Here is a 13,683-nt window from a genome sequence, read left to right on the forward strand (position 1 = left end):
GTTTTTGCCTCTCCCACCCTTTCAGGCCATGAGTTCCAGACCCCCCACCCACCTCTGCATGAATAAATTTCCCCTCAAATCCCCTCTAAACCTCCTACCAATTACTTTAAACCTATGCCCCCTGGTTGTTGACCCCTGGTCTTTGTTTTACTTTGCTAGTATAATGTAAGCACTGTGAATATGCTCACAGGTTGATAGAGCTTTTGAGTTGTGAGTGGCTTAGCCAGTCACGTGACGTTCACAAGACTCAATGAAACCCCAGCCAGTTGGGTTCGGGGGATCCACGATGAGGCAGGCGATTGGGAGCCTGGTGGATGAACTGGTAATGTGTAGTGTGATTGTGGGATAAATGGTTCATTCTCGGGTTCGCAATCAATAACTAGTGGGGTGCTGCAGGGATCAGTGCTGGGACCCCAACTATTTACAATCTATATTAACAACTTGGAAGAAGGGACCGAGTGTAACGTTGCCAAGTTTGCTGATGATACAAAGATGGGAGGAAAAGCAATGTGTGAGGCGGACACAAAAAATCTGCAAAAGGATATGGACGGGCTAAGTGAGTGGGCAAAATTTTGGCAGATGGAGTATAATGTTGGAAAGTGTGAGGTCATGCACTTTGGCAGAAAAAATCAAAGAGTAAGTTATTATTTAAATGGAGAAAGATTGCAAAGTGCTGCAGTACAGCGGGACCTGGGAGTACTTGTGCATGAAACACAAAAGGTTAGTATGCAGGTACAGCAAGTGATCAGGAAGGCCAATGGAATCTTGGCCTTATTGCAAAGGGGATGGAATATAAAAGCAGGGAAGTCTTGTTACAGGGTATTGGTGAGGCCACACCTGGAATACTGCGTGCAGTTTTGGGTTCCATATTTACAAAAGGATATACTTGCTTTGGAGGCAGTTCAGAGAAGGTTCACGAGGTTGATTCCGGGGATGAGGGGGTTGACTTATGAGGAAAGGTTGAGTAGGTTGGGCCTCTACTCATTGGAATTCAGAAGAATGAGAGGTGATCTTATCGAAACGTATAAGATTATGAGGAGGCTTGACAAGGTGGATACCGAGAGGATGTTTCCACTGATAGGGGAGACTAGAACTAGGGGGCATGATCTTAGAATAAGGGGCCGCCCATTTAAAACTGAGATGAGGAGAAATTTCTTCTCTCAGAGGGTTGCAAATCTGTGGAATTCGCTGCCTCAGAGAGCTGTGGAAGCTGGGACATTGAATAAACTTAAGACAGAAATAGACAGTTTCTTGAACGATAAGGGAAAAAGGGATTATGGGGAGCGGGCAGGGAAGTGGAGCTGAGTCCATGGTTGGATCAGCCATGATCTTATTAAATGGTGGAGCAGGCTCGAGGGGCCGTATGACCTACTCCTGTTCCTATTTCTTATGTTCTTATATTCTTATAAACCTTTGCTAATAAAGCAACTGGTTCTTAATAGCAATGTGTTGCTCTGAATTCTTAAGCAAAGAACCCATGAAGCAAATACATTGCAGCTAACATTGGCAGTTTGGAGTCTAGATTCCGAGCAATTAGGCTGCTCCAAAACGCAATTCCAGTAACTTGCCCTTGTTTTATTTGAAAACCCTGTCTTGATAAAGTTGTTGAGTAAGTAGCTCCAGCTGCTGTGAAGTATGAAAGGCAGGAACTCCATTGAGTTGTACAATTGAAAAGGGCACATTCGTGGCACAGCGAACCTGCCAAGTGTCCCACATTCGGAGTGACAAATCACTTTCTTTTGGTTTAAAAATAATACTCATGTTGATGAATGGTCGAGAAAATAAAGACGGCTCCCTATGTTTAAATGGGCTTGCAACCTGTGTCACTGCCACTGATCGTAAATCTCACTTTGAGCACATCACCAATGTCAAGGGCTCTGCTGTGAAGCCAATCCAAGCTTGGAGCCTCTGAGGCTCTGTTCCTTCTCAGTTCCGGATTCTCTGCTGCTGGTATCTGTGAGTAGATGTGCTTCTTTTACACAAACAGAACAGATGACCCTTTGTTCTGAGGTCCTGCTGGGGTTATGTGTGTGCGGTTTTCTTACATGTATTTTTCTTTTTTCCCCTTTCTGTCGGTCCACTTCTCCAAAATTCCTGCCACATCAGACCCCAGTCTCCGGCCTCTGACTGCTTTGTATCTCTCCACGGCCGAGTGTGAGCGAACACTCGTGCTGAGGCATTCCACCACTTTTCTGCCACGTTCTTCCAAACATAGGACTAGACGTTGGTTCACAATAGCCATTGCGGATGAGTTAGGCCATTTGGCCCATTTTAGTTCATCCACCAAGAAAGACCAATAAGTCCTGTCCCCTCCATTGCTGGATTTTTGCCTTCACTACACGATCAGGAAATCCATTCCGGGGCTGAAATTCACCCATCCCAAAACGGATCGCACCGACCGCTTTTGTTGTGTTTTCACCGCCGCGGTGCATGAGGTAGCCTCTTGCGCAAAATTCAGCGCTTGACCGGATGTCAGTCATAATGGGGGCGGCAGTGCGGCGGTCAGCATTCTAGAGGGGCGGAGGTGGAGGCGGGCGGAGTGTCCGCTGCTGTCAGTCAGCAGCATCATGTGTGCATCACCACGGCAGAATAAACGGGTCCTTTTCAGAATGGCAGGCAGTGACCAGTGGGGTGCCACAGGGTTCAGTGCTGGGACCCCAGCTCTTTACAATGTACATCATTTAGATGAAGGAATTGAGTGTAATATCTCCAAGTTTGCAGATGACACTAAGCTGGGTGGTGGTGTGAGCTGTGAGGAAGTTGCTAAGAGACTGCAGAGTGACTTGGACAGGTTAGGTGAGTGGGCAAATGCATGGCAGATGCAGTATAATGTGGATAAATGTGAGGTTATCCACTTTGGGGGCAAAAACATGAAGGCAGAATATTATCTGAATGGTGACAGATTAGGAAAAGGGGAGGTGCAACGAGACCTGGGTGTCATGGTACATCAGTCATTGAAAGTTGGCATGCAGGTACAGCAGGCGGTGAGAAGGCAAATGGCATGTTGGCCTTCATAGCGAGAGGATTTGAGTATAGGAGCAGGGAGGTCTTATTGCCACTGTACAAGGCCTTGGTGAGGCCACACCTGGACTATTGTGTTCAGTTTTGGTCTCCTAATCTGAGGAAGGATGTTCTTGGTATTGAGGGAGTACAGCGAAGGTTTACCAGAATGATTCCCGGGATGGCAGGACTGACATATGAGGAGAGATTGCATCAACTGGGCTTGTATCCACTGGAGTTTAGAAGAATGAGAGGGGATCTCATAGAAACATATAAAATTCTAATGGGATTGGACAGGTTAGATGCAGGAAGAATGTTCCCGATGTTGGGGAAGTCCAGAACCAGGGGTCACAGTCTAAGAATAAGGGGTAAGCCATTTAGGACCGAGATAAGGAGAAACTTCTTCACTCAGAGAGTTGTTAACCTGTGGAATTCCCTACCGCAGAGAGTTGTTGATGCCAGTTCGTTAGATATATTCAAAATGGAGTTAGATATGGCCCTTATTGCTAAATGGATCAAGGGGTATGGAGAGAAAGCAGAAAAGGGGTACTGAGGTGAATGATCAGCCATGATCTTATTGAATGGTGGTGCAGGCTCGAAGGGCCGAATGGCCTACTGCTGCACCTATTTTCTATGTTTCTATGTCTGCCTCCTTCACTTAAAGGGGAGAGCCGCTGCGCGGGGGTGCCAGGCTGCCCGCTGCCGGCCCGGCCGAACCCGGGGGCATAATTGTCGGGCCGACCTGGCAGTCGGCCGGCAAAAAAATAAAATGGCGGCCGCGGCAGTGCGCCCTCGCCTTGAACAGCCGCCGCACCACCATGTCGCGCACACAGCGAACACAGTGAGTGCAGCGACAGAAAAAGCTGTCGGGGGCACCGCTCGGCGGCCCGAAGATATTTCCCCCTCTGAATTTGGATTGAGGTGCGGGAGATTGGCGGTTGGTGACGCACTTAGGAGGGGTCGGCAGAACATAAGGAATAGGAGCAGGAGTCGGCCATACGGCCCCTCGAGCCTGCTCCGCCATTCAATAAGATCATGGCTGATCCGATCATGGACTCAGCTCCACTTCCCCACCCGCTCCCCATAACCCCTCATTCTCTTATCTCTCAAAAATCTGTCTATCTCCGCCTTAAATATAGTCAATGACCCAGCCTCCACAGCTCTCTGGGGTAGAGAATTCCACAGATTCCTCCTCATCTCAGTTTTAAATGGGCGGCCCCTTATTCTGAGACTATGTCCCCTAGTTTTAGTTTCCCCTATGAGTTCTCCCCTACGAGTGGAAATATCCTCTCTGCATCCACCTTGTTGAGCCCCCTCATTATGTTATAAGTTTCGCAGTGGGGCGGAAGTGGGGACCGGCGGAAAAAGCACCGAGGAGAATTTCGCGAGCGGCGGGCACTCGACCCCGCCGCGTAGCCGTCGCTTTCCGGCGGTAAGAGGCATTTTCGGGAGGCTGTATTTCGGCCCCTCCATGTGCAAAGAACTACTTGACATCAGAGTTAACATTTCAGGTCGATGACCCTTCATCAGAACTGAACTCAACTTCGAGTTCAACAATTTCAGACCAGAACCTCTGTCTCTTATTTTTAAAATTTTTTGTCTGAGTTTTTTTCTCTCTTTCCCATGGCAGCGGTTGATGATTCTGCCATTTACACCCTATCTAGACCCATCTTTTGTTTCTTAATTTGTCCCATTACCATCTCCTTTTGCCTCGCACCATCCTCCCTTTTGTCTCTCTAATCTCTCCTGCCTTCCACCCGATCACAGACCTTCCCCTTTTGTTCTTTCCTCCCCTCCCCCCTGCCCCTGCCCCTGCACTTGCTTAAAAACCTGTTACATCGCTAACTTTTTCCAGTTCTGACAAAGGGTCACCAGACCTGAAACGCTAACTCGGTTTCTCTCCTCACAGATGCTGCCTGACCTGCTGAGTATTTCCAGCATTTGCTGTTATTATTTCAGATTTCCAGCAGCTTTTGTACGTGACATCGCTTTTTACTAGTTGGAATCTGTGTGGCTTTGTCCGATTCACTCAGTTTACTTTGAACTAATTTGCTGTACTTATCTTTTCCATACTGATAACTCTCTTGTATTCCTCGATAAGATTAGGGGTGTCCGATTTGCCAAAATGGAAGTCCCTTTTAATCTAAATTTTTTGGGGCCAAAATTGCCCCCCGCCTTAAGATCTGTTACCACCGCAAATCGGCGGCCACGCTGTGGAGTGGAGTGGTCGCTGACTTTTTGTGGAATGGCCGCTGATAGCCCAATTGCCCTCCCGAGGTTTCCCGGCAGTGCCCCGATCCTCCCCTTACCGCTCCATGGTAAGTGCATCATCACCATGCACACCGTCGATCTGACCCGCCCTCCCCCCCCCCCCCCCCCGACGGCGACATTCCCCTCGGAAAATCTTCGGCCCGCCCCGGCGGTGCCAAAACCTGTTTTTCCCCGGTGGTCCAGTGAGGCCGTGGCCTTCTGCAACGGCGGAGAGGCTTCCCTTAAAGGGGAGGGCTCACTGCTGCTGCCGCCATGTTTTTTTGTCGGCCGACTGCCATGTCGCCCGACAATTATGCCCCCCCAGGTTCGGCCGGGCTGCCAACAGGGAGCCTAGCACCCCTTCTTGGGTGCCAGGCCACTGGCCCGGCTGAAACCCTCCCTGGTGGCCCAGTGGGCCGAAGTTTTAAAATCGTGAAGGCTCTCCCCTTTAAGTGAAGGGCGGCGGGGGGAGACGTGGTGACGCAGCCGCGGCCGCCACTCCGCACCGCTCCTCAACTTCCGCCCCTCTCGTATAGTCACCGCCCCCATTAAGAGCGACTTCCGGAGCCAAGGGAGAAAAAAAACAACAAAGAGCGGAACGTCGCTCAAGAGGCGACCTGAAACACAGCTGCGGTAAAAACCATGGAAACGGGGTGGGAGTGCGCGGGGCGATTTCTACCCCTACTTCCATTCCTGTTGCATGTTCAGTTGTCTTATCCTGCTCTCCCTCGTTCCATCCTTCCCGTTCTTCCTCACTCTTGTTCACCTCTCCGTAATAATTTGCAGCCTACAAAAAGTCACCTCGCTCTAAATGTTGGGTAACTAAAACCTGAGGAACGAGGAGCTTGGGAATGCTCATTGGGACTGGATGTGTGTGTGTGTGTGTGTGTGGCGGGGTGGGGGGGGGGAATGGCAAATGCTTCATAATCAGCAGTATAAATTATGCCTGGCAATCAAACACAGGAGCTTACAAACCAACAGCGGACTGTATATCGGGTTTAATTAAGCAATAAATGTCAAACTCAAGAGTAGTAGGCAATTAACGGCCTGAGCATGCTGATTAAATGCCAAGGTGTTTAATTAGCACGTGTGGGAACTCTTTTATTTCCAGAAGCTGGCTGGGGTCATTGATCTAAAATGCAATAGTGTTACTTTTTTAATTAAACTTCGATGTACATCAAAATGAACAGAATACAGAACACTTTTATTTTTAAATTAAATTCGGATCAGATGCCATTGACCATGGTATCGGAATTGAGATTCAGTGATGTGGTACTTTGGCCATGGTATGTCCAGTTCAATGCAATTCTTTAATAGTTTTATTACCCCGCTCCAGAATATGTTGAAAGCGTTCAGGATTAATTGATATTGTAGCTGACAGTCTTCGATTGGAAGCTGGGTTCCAGCCAGGAAGTGGCTTGCTTATACCGCCTGGCTCCAATTCAAATTCTCCCAGCTGCAGAGAGAAATCTGTGAATGTGTGTTTCTCCCCTCCCAGCCATGACATTTTAAATGTATTGTGACTACAGACAAAAGTGTCCTCACTCTCAAGGCATTTGAATAAGCCCTGGGTAGGTTGCCTTGTGGCAACAACAACTTAATCGCTTCTCGGCCTTTTGGCTAAGATCATGCATAACTAACCTGACCAGCCACCATGACCTCCTGGTGGTTTCTCCCTGGTCAGGAAGGTATATGCTTGCATTTTTGAAACAGGAGGTGGGTGGTGTGGCTTGACCCATCCACCTCCACGGAGGTGTGTGGGGGACCTGACCCATGCACCTCCATGGCACGAACCTGGTATTGCAGTACTTCCAGGAACGGTGCAGTGGCTCTAGGCCTTTTGGCTAAGAGCATTGGCGCAGAGTGATCCTTGGCATGTGCAAGGTGACCTCTGGCGTTTGTGATTTGACAAAGAATTGGAACGATTGGCTACGAATTTAAAAAAAAAAAAAAAAAACAACAACTTACATTTATTTAGCACCTTGAACATAGTAAAACGTCTCAAAGCGCTTCACAGGAGCGTACTCAGACAAAATTTGACACCGAGCCATACAAGGAGATATTAGGGCAGTGCTTGGTCGAAGAGGTAGGTTTTAAGGAACGTCTTGAAGGAGGAGCGAGAGGCAGCGAGGCGGAGAGGTTTAGTGAGGGCATTCTAGAGCTTGGGGCCCAGGCAACTGAAGGCACGGCTGTCGATGGTGGAGCGTTGGAAATGGAGGATGTGCAAGAGACCTGAATTAGAGGAGCGCAGAGAACTCAGAGCATTGTAGAGCTGGAGGAGGTTAGAGAGATGGGAGTGGGGGGCAGGGGCGAAATTGCGTATCGCCCCGGGGCGATACCCTTTGTGAGACATCCCAATAGCAGATAATCAAGGGCCAATAGGGAGGGAGGAACTTAATACAATCACTATCACTAATGAAGTAGTACTCGGTAAAATAAAGGCGGACAAGTCCCTTGGACCTGATGGCTTGCAGCCTAGGGTCTTAAAAGAAGTGGCTGCAGAGAAAGTGGATGCATTGGTTGTAATCTACCAAAATTCCCTGGATTCTGGGGAGGTCCCAGTGGATTGGAAAACCGCAAATGTAACACCCCTATTTAAAAAAGGAGGCAGACAAAAAAGCAGGAAACTATAGACCAGTTAGCCTAACATCTGTGGTTGGCAAAAAGCTGGAGTCCATTATTAAGGAAGCAGTAGCAGGACATTTGGAAAAGCATAATTCAATCAAGCAGAGTCAGCATGGTTTTATGAAAGGGAAATCATGTTTGACAAATTTGCTGGAGTTCTTTGAGGATGTAACAAGCAGGATGGATAAGGGGGAACCAGTGGATGTGGTGTATTTGGATTTCCAGAAGGCATCTGATAAGGTGTCACATAAAAGGTGACTGCACAAGATAAAAGTTCACGGGGTTTGGGGTAATATATTAGCATGGATAGAGGATTGGCTAACCAACAGAAAACAGATGGGTGGGAAAGCAAATTGTGAGGACACAAAAAAATCTGCAAAGGGATATAGACAGGCTAAATGATTGGGCAAAAATTTGGCAGATGGAGTATAATGTGGGAAAATGTGAGGTTATCCACTTTTGCAGAAAAAATAGACAAGCAAGTTATAATTTAACTGGAAAAAAATTGCAAAGTGCTGCAGTACAGAGGGACCTGGGGGTCCTTGTGCATGAAACACAAAAAGTTAGTATGTCGATACAGCGAGTGATCAGGAAGGCAAATGGAATGTTGGCCTTTATTGCAAGGAGGATAGAGTATAAAAGCAGAGAAGTCCTGCTACAACTGACCAGGGTATTGGTGAGGCCACACCTGGAGTACTGCGTACCGTTTTGGTCTCCGTATTTAAGGAAGGATATACTTGCATTGGAGGCAGTTCAGAGAAGGTTCATTAGGTTGATTCCGGAGATGAGGGGGTTGACTTATGAAGATAGGTTGAGTAGGTTGGGCCTCTACTCATTGGAGTTCAGAAGAATCAGAGGTGATCTTATCGAAACATATTAGATAATGAGGGGGCTTGACAAGGTGGATGCAGAGAGAATATTTCCAATCATGGGGGAAACTAAAACTAGGGGACATAGTCTTAGATTAAGGGGCCGTCCACTTAAAACTGAGATGAGGAGGAATTTCTTCTCTCAGAGGGTTGTAAATCTGTGCAATTCTCTGTCTAGAGAGCTGTGGAGGCTGGGAATATATTTAAGGCGGAGATGGACAGATTTTTGAGCGATAAGGGAGTGAAGGGTTATGGGGAGCGGGCAGGGAAGTGGAGCTAAGTCCATGATCAGATCAGCCATGATTGTATTAAATGGCGGAGCAGGCTCGAGGGGTCAAATGGATGACTCCTGCTCCTATTTCTTATGTTCTTATATTCTTATGTTCTTATGATGCGGGACATCCTGTGACCGGCGCAGAAGTCCCGCACTGTCGGGCGCTCCACTTCCTCTTTGGGGCGCGAAGCGCACGCAATAATGAGCGCTGCGCAGCCTCTGCGCGTAGCGCTGACGTGATCCCAGGGCTCTCCCTTCCGTTAAAGTGGGGGCGGGGGCCACGCTGCCAGCACTGCAGGGGTTTCAGGGGCCTCCGCGAGGCCACCGGGGATGCGGGGCGCTGTGGCCGCAGCCTGGCACCGAAACGGAGTGCCGGGCTGCACCATCGCGGCACGGACCCCCGCGGAAAATCCACACGGAGGCCGGACCGGTTAGTTGCAGGACAGCAGAAAATGGCGGCGCGGACCTCCCCCTTTAACTTTCGCCCTGCGCGCGGCGTGCGGCCCGGGGCGGGGGCGAAAGCGGGCCGGCGCGGGGCACAGGCCGACGACAATGAGAATTTGAAAATCGAGGCCTTGCCTTCGACGGTCTTGAGTGTTTCTTCAACCCAATTCGATGCCGTTTATGGAATTATACCGACCGACGTGTGAGACTTCCTGCACTGGGGATCTCGCGCTGCTCCCTTCTCGAGTCACCCGGGGACCAAACTCTACAGTTATACTGCAACCTTGCTACTGCACCATGGTGATGTTGCAGTGTAAACGTAACCTCAATCGGGTTGTTGTACAATAAATATTTCATCGAGGAGTGCACGCGTACAAACAATGGTAAATGTTTTCCCATGTTTTATTTATCATCTACCAGCGTTCGGTGCTGCTGAGAGTGAAGCTGTCGAGATACGGGAGAGCTAGACCAAGGGAAAGAGAAGGACCACCTTGGCATGGCCCGGTATTGCATTTAAATGAGGCCCACTGGTGAATTTAGCTCGGGCCTCAGGCTGACATGGACTGGCACACAGAGCAATCGCTCCGCCAGCTTTGTGCCTGTTTTGGGCGCACGCCGCATTTCTCCCCCCCCCCCCCAATGCGTTTCAGAGTCGGAATCGGTGCAAAGTCCTGATTTCAACAGGATGAGGTGAAACAAGGTTCTTGTTTTCCTTTTGCTGAGGTCTTTGGACATCTTAAACATCCATTTGAACACAGCTTGATGGACCATTTGTGCGGAATTTAAACCCGCATTGCCACAGATTTGTCAGTAAAATTAGCTGACGGGAGGTTCTATGTCAAAATCGGATAGACAAATCGTGACAATGAGCCCGAGATTAGAGATTCATTCGACTTGGGTTGTGTGTTGTCATCTAAAATGGTGCCAGTAGCTGACGATCCCTTCTCAAAATGATGTATGCACGTCTACACCACAGCTCCCAATTTGGCATCCAATTGGTGCTAAGTTGAACGGCTTACTTGGAGAAGACATAAAGGTGGCGGTTGTTTGAAATGGAAATCTCTCGCTGGTGGCAGGACCACCATAGAGGTTGAGGAAGAATAAATGGAGCTTTACCCCGTTTCTGGCCAGTGCTGACTCCCAAAGCAAAAGGTGTTTCCATTCACCATCCGCCATTGTTAATTGTTCACAGGTTTATATGTAACCTTCAGGGCTGCTGACCGAGGGCCGTGCGGCTCTTTGTCGGCCGGCGTGGACACGATGGGCCGAAATGGCCTCCTTCTGCGCTGTAAATTTATATGTTTCTATGTTTCTATTCCAATTTGAAACAGAACAAGGCTCCATCGCTCTTCACGGTCAGTGTCTCAAGCTAAACCCGACTGTTTACAATTTCATCATCCTATTTGTCCCTGAGATAAGCTTCCGACCACATATCCTCTCCACATCGAAGACCGCCTATTTCCACCTCCGTAACATCGCCAGCCTCCGCCCCTGCCTCAGCTCATCTGCTGCTGAAACCCTCATCTATGCCTTTGTTACCTCCAGACTTGACTATTCCAATCCACTCCTGGCCGGCCTCCCACCTTCCATCCTCCATAAACTTGAGCTCATCCAAAACTCTGGTGCCCGTGTCCTAACTTGTGCCAAGTCCCACTCGCCCATCACCCCTGTGCTCGCTGACCTACATTGGCTCCCGGTCCAGCAACGCCTCGATTTTGAAATTGTCATCCTTGTGTTGGAATCCCTCCATGACCCCACCCCTCCCTATCACTATAATCTCCTTCAACCCTACACCCTCCGAGAACTCTGCACTCCTCCAATTCTGGCCTCTTGAGCATTTCCAACTTCCTTTAGGTGTGTTAATTTATTATTTGCCCCTGAAAAAATGATTTAGTGATAGCATTAAGGGTAATATTATCTCTATATAATCTGTGACTCTTGTTTTATTTATATATAAAATACGAGATATAACTACACTGTACAAGGTGAGCAGAGTCTGCCTCCTGCTTTGAAGCACCCTTCGAAGAACATGAAAAGTAATTTATTGGGCTGTATTATATGGAACATTGCAGGTTGCCATCATGCGTTATGAAATCCCTTGCAACCCCACCCTCACCACCCCCTGAGGCATTACTGCCTTGTAGCATGTTTCCATCTCTGCATCATCCCATATTTAATCGTCAAGTTGCAAGGGCCCCCTGACATGAGCAAGACTGCCAAAGGACAGACTTAAGAGGAGTTGAGCAATGTGGTCAGATGGGAAAACTGAGCTGTGAGATTGCCCAGCTGAGGAAGGAATGAAAAATCACCAAAGAACAGTGGTGAGGTGCACGGAGTAAGAAGGACTCAAAGGTTTGAGGATCTGGCCTTTATTAACCGTTCCCTTGAGTATAGTGGCCCAGAAATCCCTGTTTCTTATTCCCGCGAGCGTTCGACTAAAAATAGGAGGGAAGAGGTGCACCTACCTGAAGCTGCTGTGCCCATGCGAGATCCCGGTCCAGAGGCCTCTCCTGACTGCGCATTGCAGCACGTGCACGTCGGCATGTGCGCAGGGCTGGAGCTGGAGTCACATGGATTTGGGCAGCCAATCAGGTATAGTATACTCTCATTCTGAAACTCCTATTACGATGAAACATAGAAACATAGAAACATAGAAAATAGGTGCAGGAGCAGGCCATTTGGCCCTTCGAGTCTGCACCACCATTCAATGAGTTCATGGCTGAACATTCAACTTCAGTACCCCATTCTTGCTTTCTCGCCATACCCCTTGGTCCCCCTAGTAGTAAGGACTTCAGCTAACTCCTTTTTGAATATATTTAGTGAATTGGCCTCAACAGTTTTCTGTGGTAGAGAATTCCACAGGTTCACCACTCTCTGGGTGAAGAAATTTCTCCTCATCTCGGTCCTAAATGGCTTACCCCTTATCCTTAGACTGTGACCCCTGGTTCTGGACTTCCCCAACATTGGGAACATTCTTCCTGCATCTAACCTGTCGAAACCCGTCAGAATTTTAAATGTTTCTATGAGGTCCCCACTCATTCTTCTGAACTCCAGTGAATACAAGCCCAGTTGATCCAGTCTTTCTTGATATGTCAGTCCTGCCATCCCGGGAATCAGTCTGGTGAATCTTCGCTGCAATCCCTCAATAGCAAGAATGTCCTTCCTCAAGTTAGGAGACCAAAACTGTACACAATAATCCAGGTGTGGCCTCACCAAGGCCCTGTACAACTGTAGTAACACCTCCCTGCCCCTGTACTCAAATCCCCTCGCTATGAAGGCCAACATGCCATTTGCTTTCTTAACCTCCTGCTGTACCTGCATGCCAATCTTCAATGACTGATGTACCATGACACCCAGGTCTCATTGCACCTCCCCTTTTCTTAATCTGTCACCATTCAGATAATAGTCTGTCTCTCTGTTTTTACCACCAAAGTGGATAACCTCACATTTATCCACATTATACTTCATCTGCCATGTATTTGCCCACTCACCTAACCTATCCAAGTCACTCTGCAGCCTCATAGCATCCTCCTCGCAGCTCACACTGCCACCCAACTTAGTGTCATCCGCAAATTTGGAGATACTACATTTAATCCCCTCGTCTAAATCATTAATGTACAATGTAAACAGCTGGGGCCCCAGCACAGAACCTTGCGGTACCCCACTAGTCACTGCCTGCCATTCTGAAAAGTCCCCATTTACTCCTACTCTTTGCTTCCTGTCTGCCAACCAGTTCTCAATCCACGTCAGCACACTACCCCAAATCCCATGTGCTTTAACTTTGCACATTAATCTCTTGTGTGGGACCTTGTTGAAAGCCTTCTGAAAGTCCAAATACACCACATCAACTGGTTCTCCCTTGTCCACTCTACTGGAAACATCCTCAAAAAATTCCAGAAGATTTGTCAAGCATGATTTCCCTTTCACAAATCCATGCTGACTTGGACCTATCATGTCACCTCTTTCCAAAAAACACTCACAAAACCCCTATCCACTAAATCGCTGAAAAATAATTTTAAAAATGAGAACTTTAACTTACCTTTTTGCTTCATACTTACCGCTGCTCGAAGGGCTGCACCGGCAGGTTTGACCCTGTCGGTATTCTGGGCGCGACGTACGGGTCCCGAGAGAGCCGAAAGTTCGACGGTAACGCAATCCGCGGCGTTACACGTTGGCGCACCTCTCCCCGGCAGTACGTGGAACCGCCGCCGCGAAAAGGTA

General features: G+C 48.4%; 1 pseudogene; it reads left to right on the forward strand.

Moving 5' to 3' along the window:
* The first annotated feature begins 6,850 nt into the window (after positions 1 to 6,850).
* LOC139241058 (U2 spliceosomal RNA) lies at positions 6,851 to 7,081 on the forward strand (annotated as a pseudogene).
* Positions 7,082 to 13,683: the final 6,602 nt, after the last annotated feature.

This window comes from Pristiophorus japonicus, chromosome X (genome assembly GCF_044704955.1).
Source record: "Pristiophorus japonicus isolate sPriJap1 chromosome X, sPriJap1.hap1, whole genome shotgun sequence".
Classification (NCBI taxonomy): domain Eukaryota; kingdom Metazoa; phylum Chordata; class Chondrichthyes; family Pristiophoridae; genus Pristiophorus; species Pristiophorus japonicus.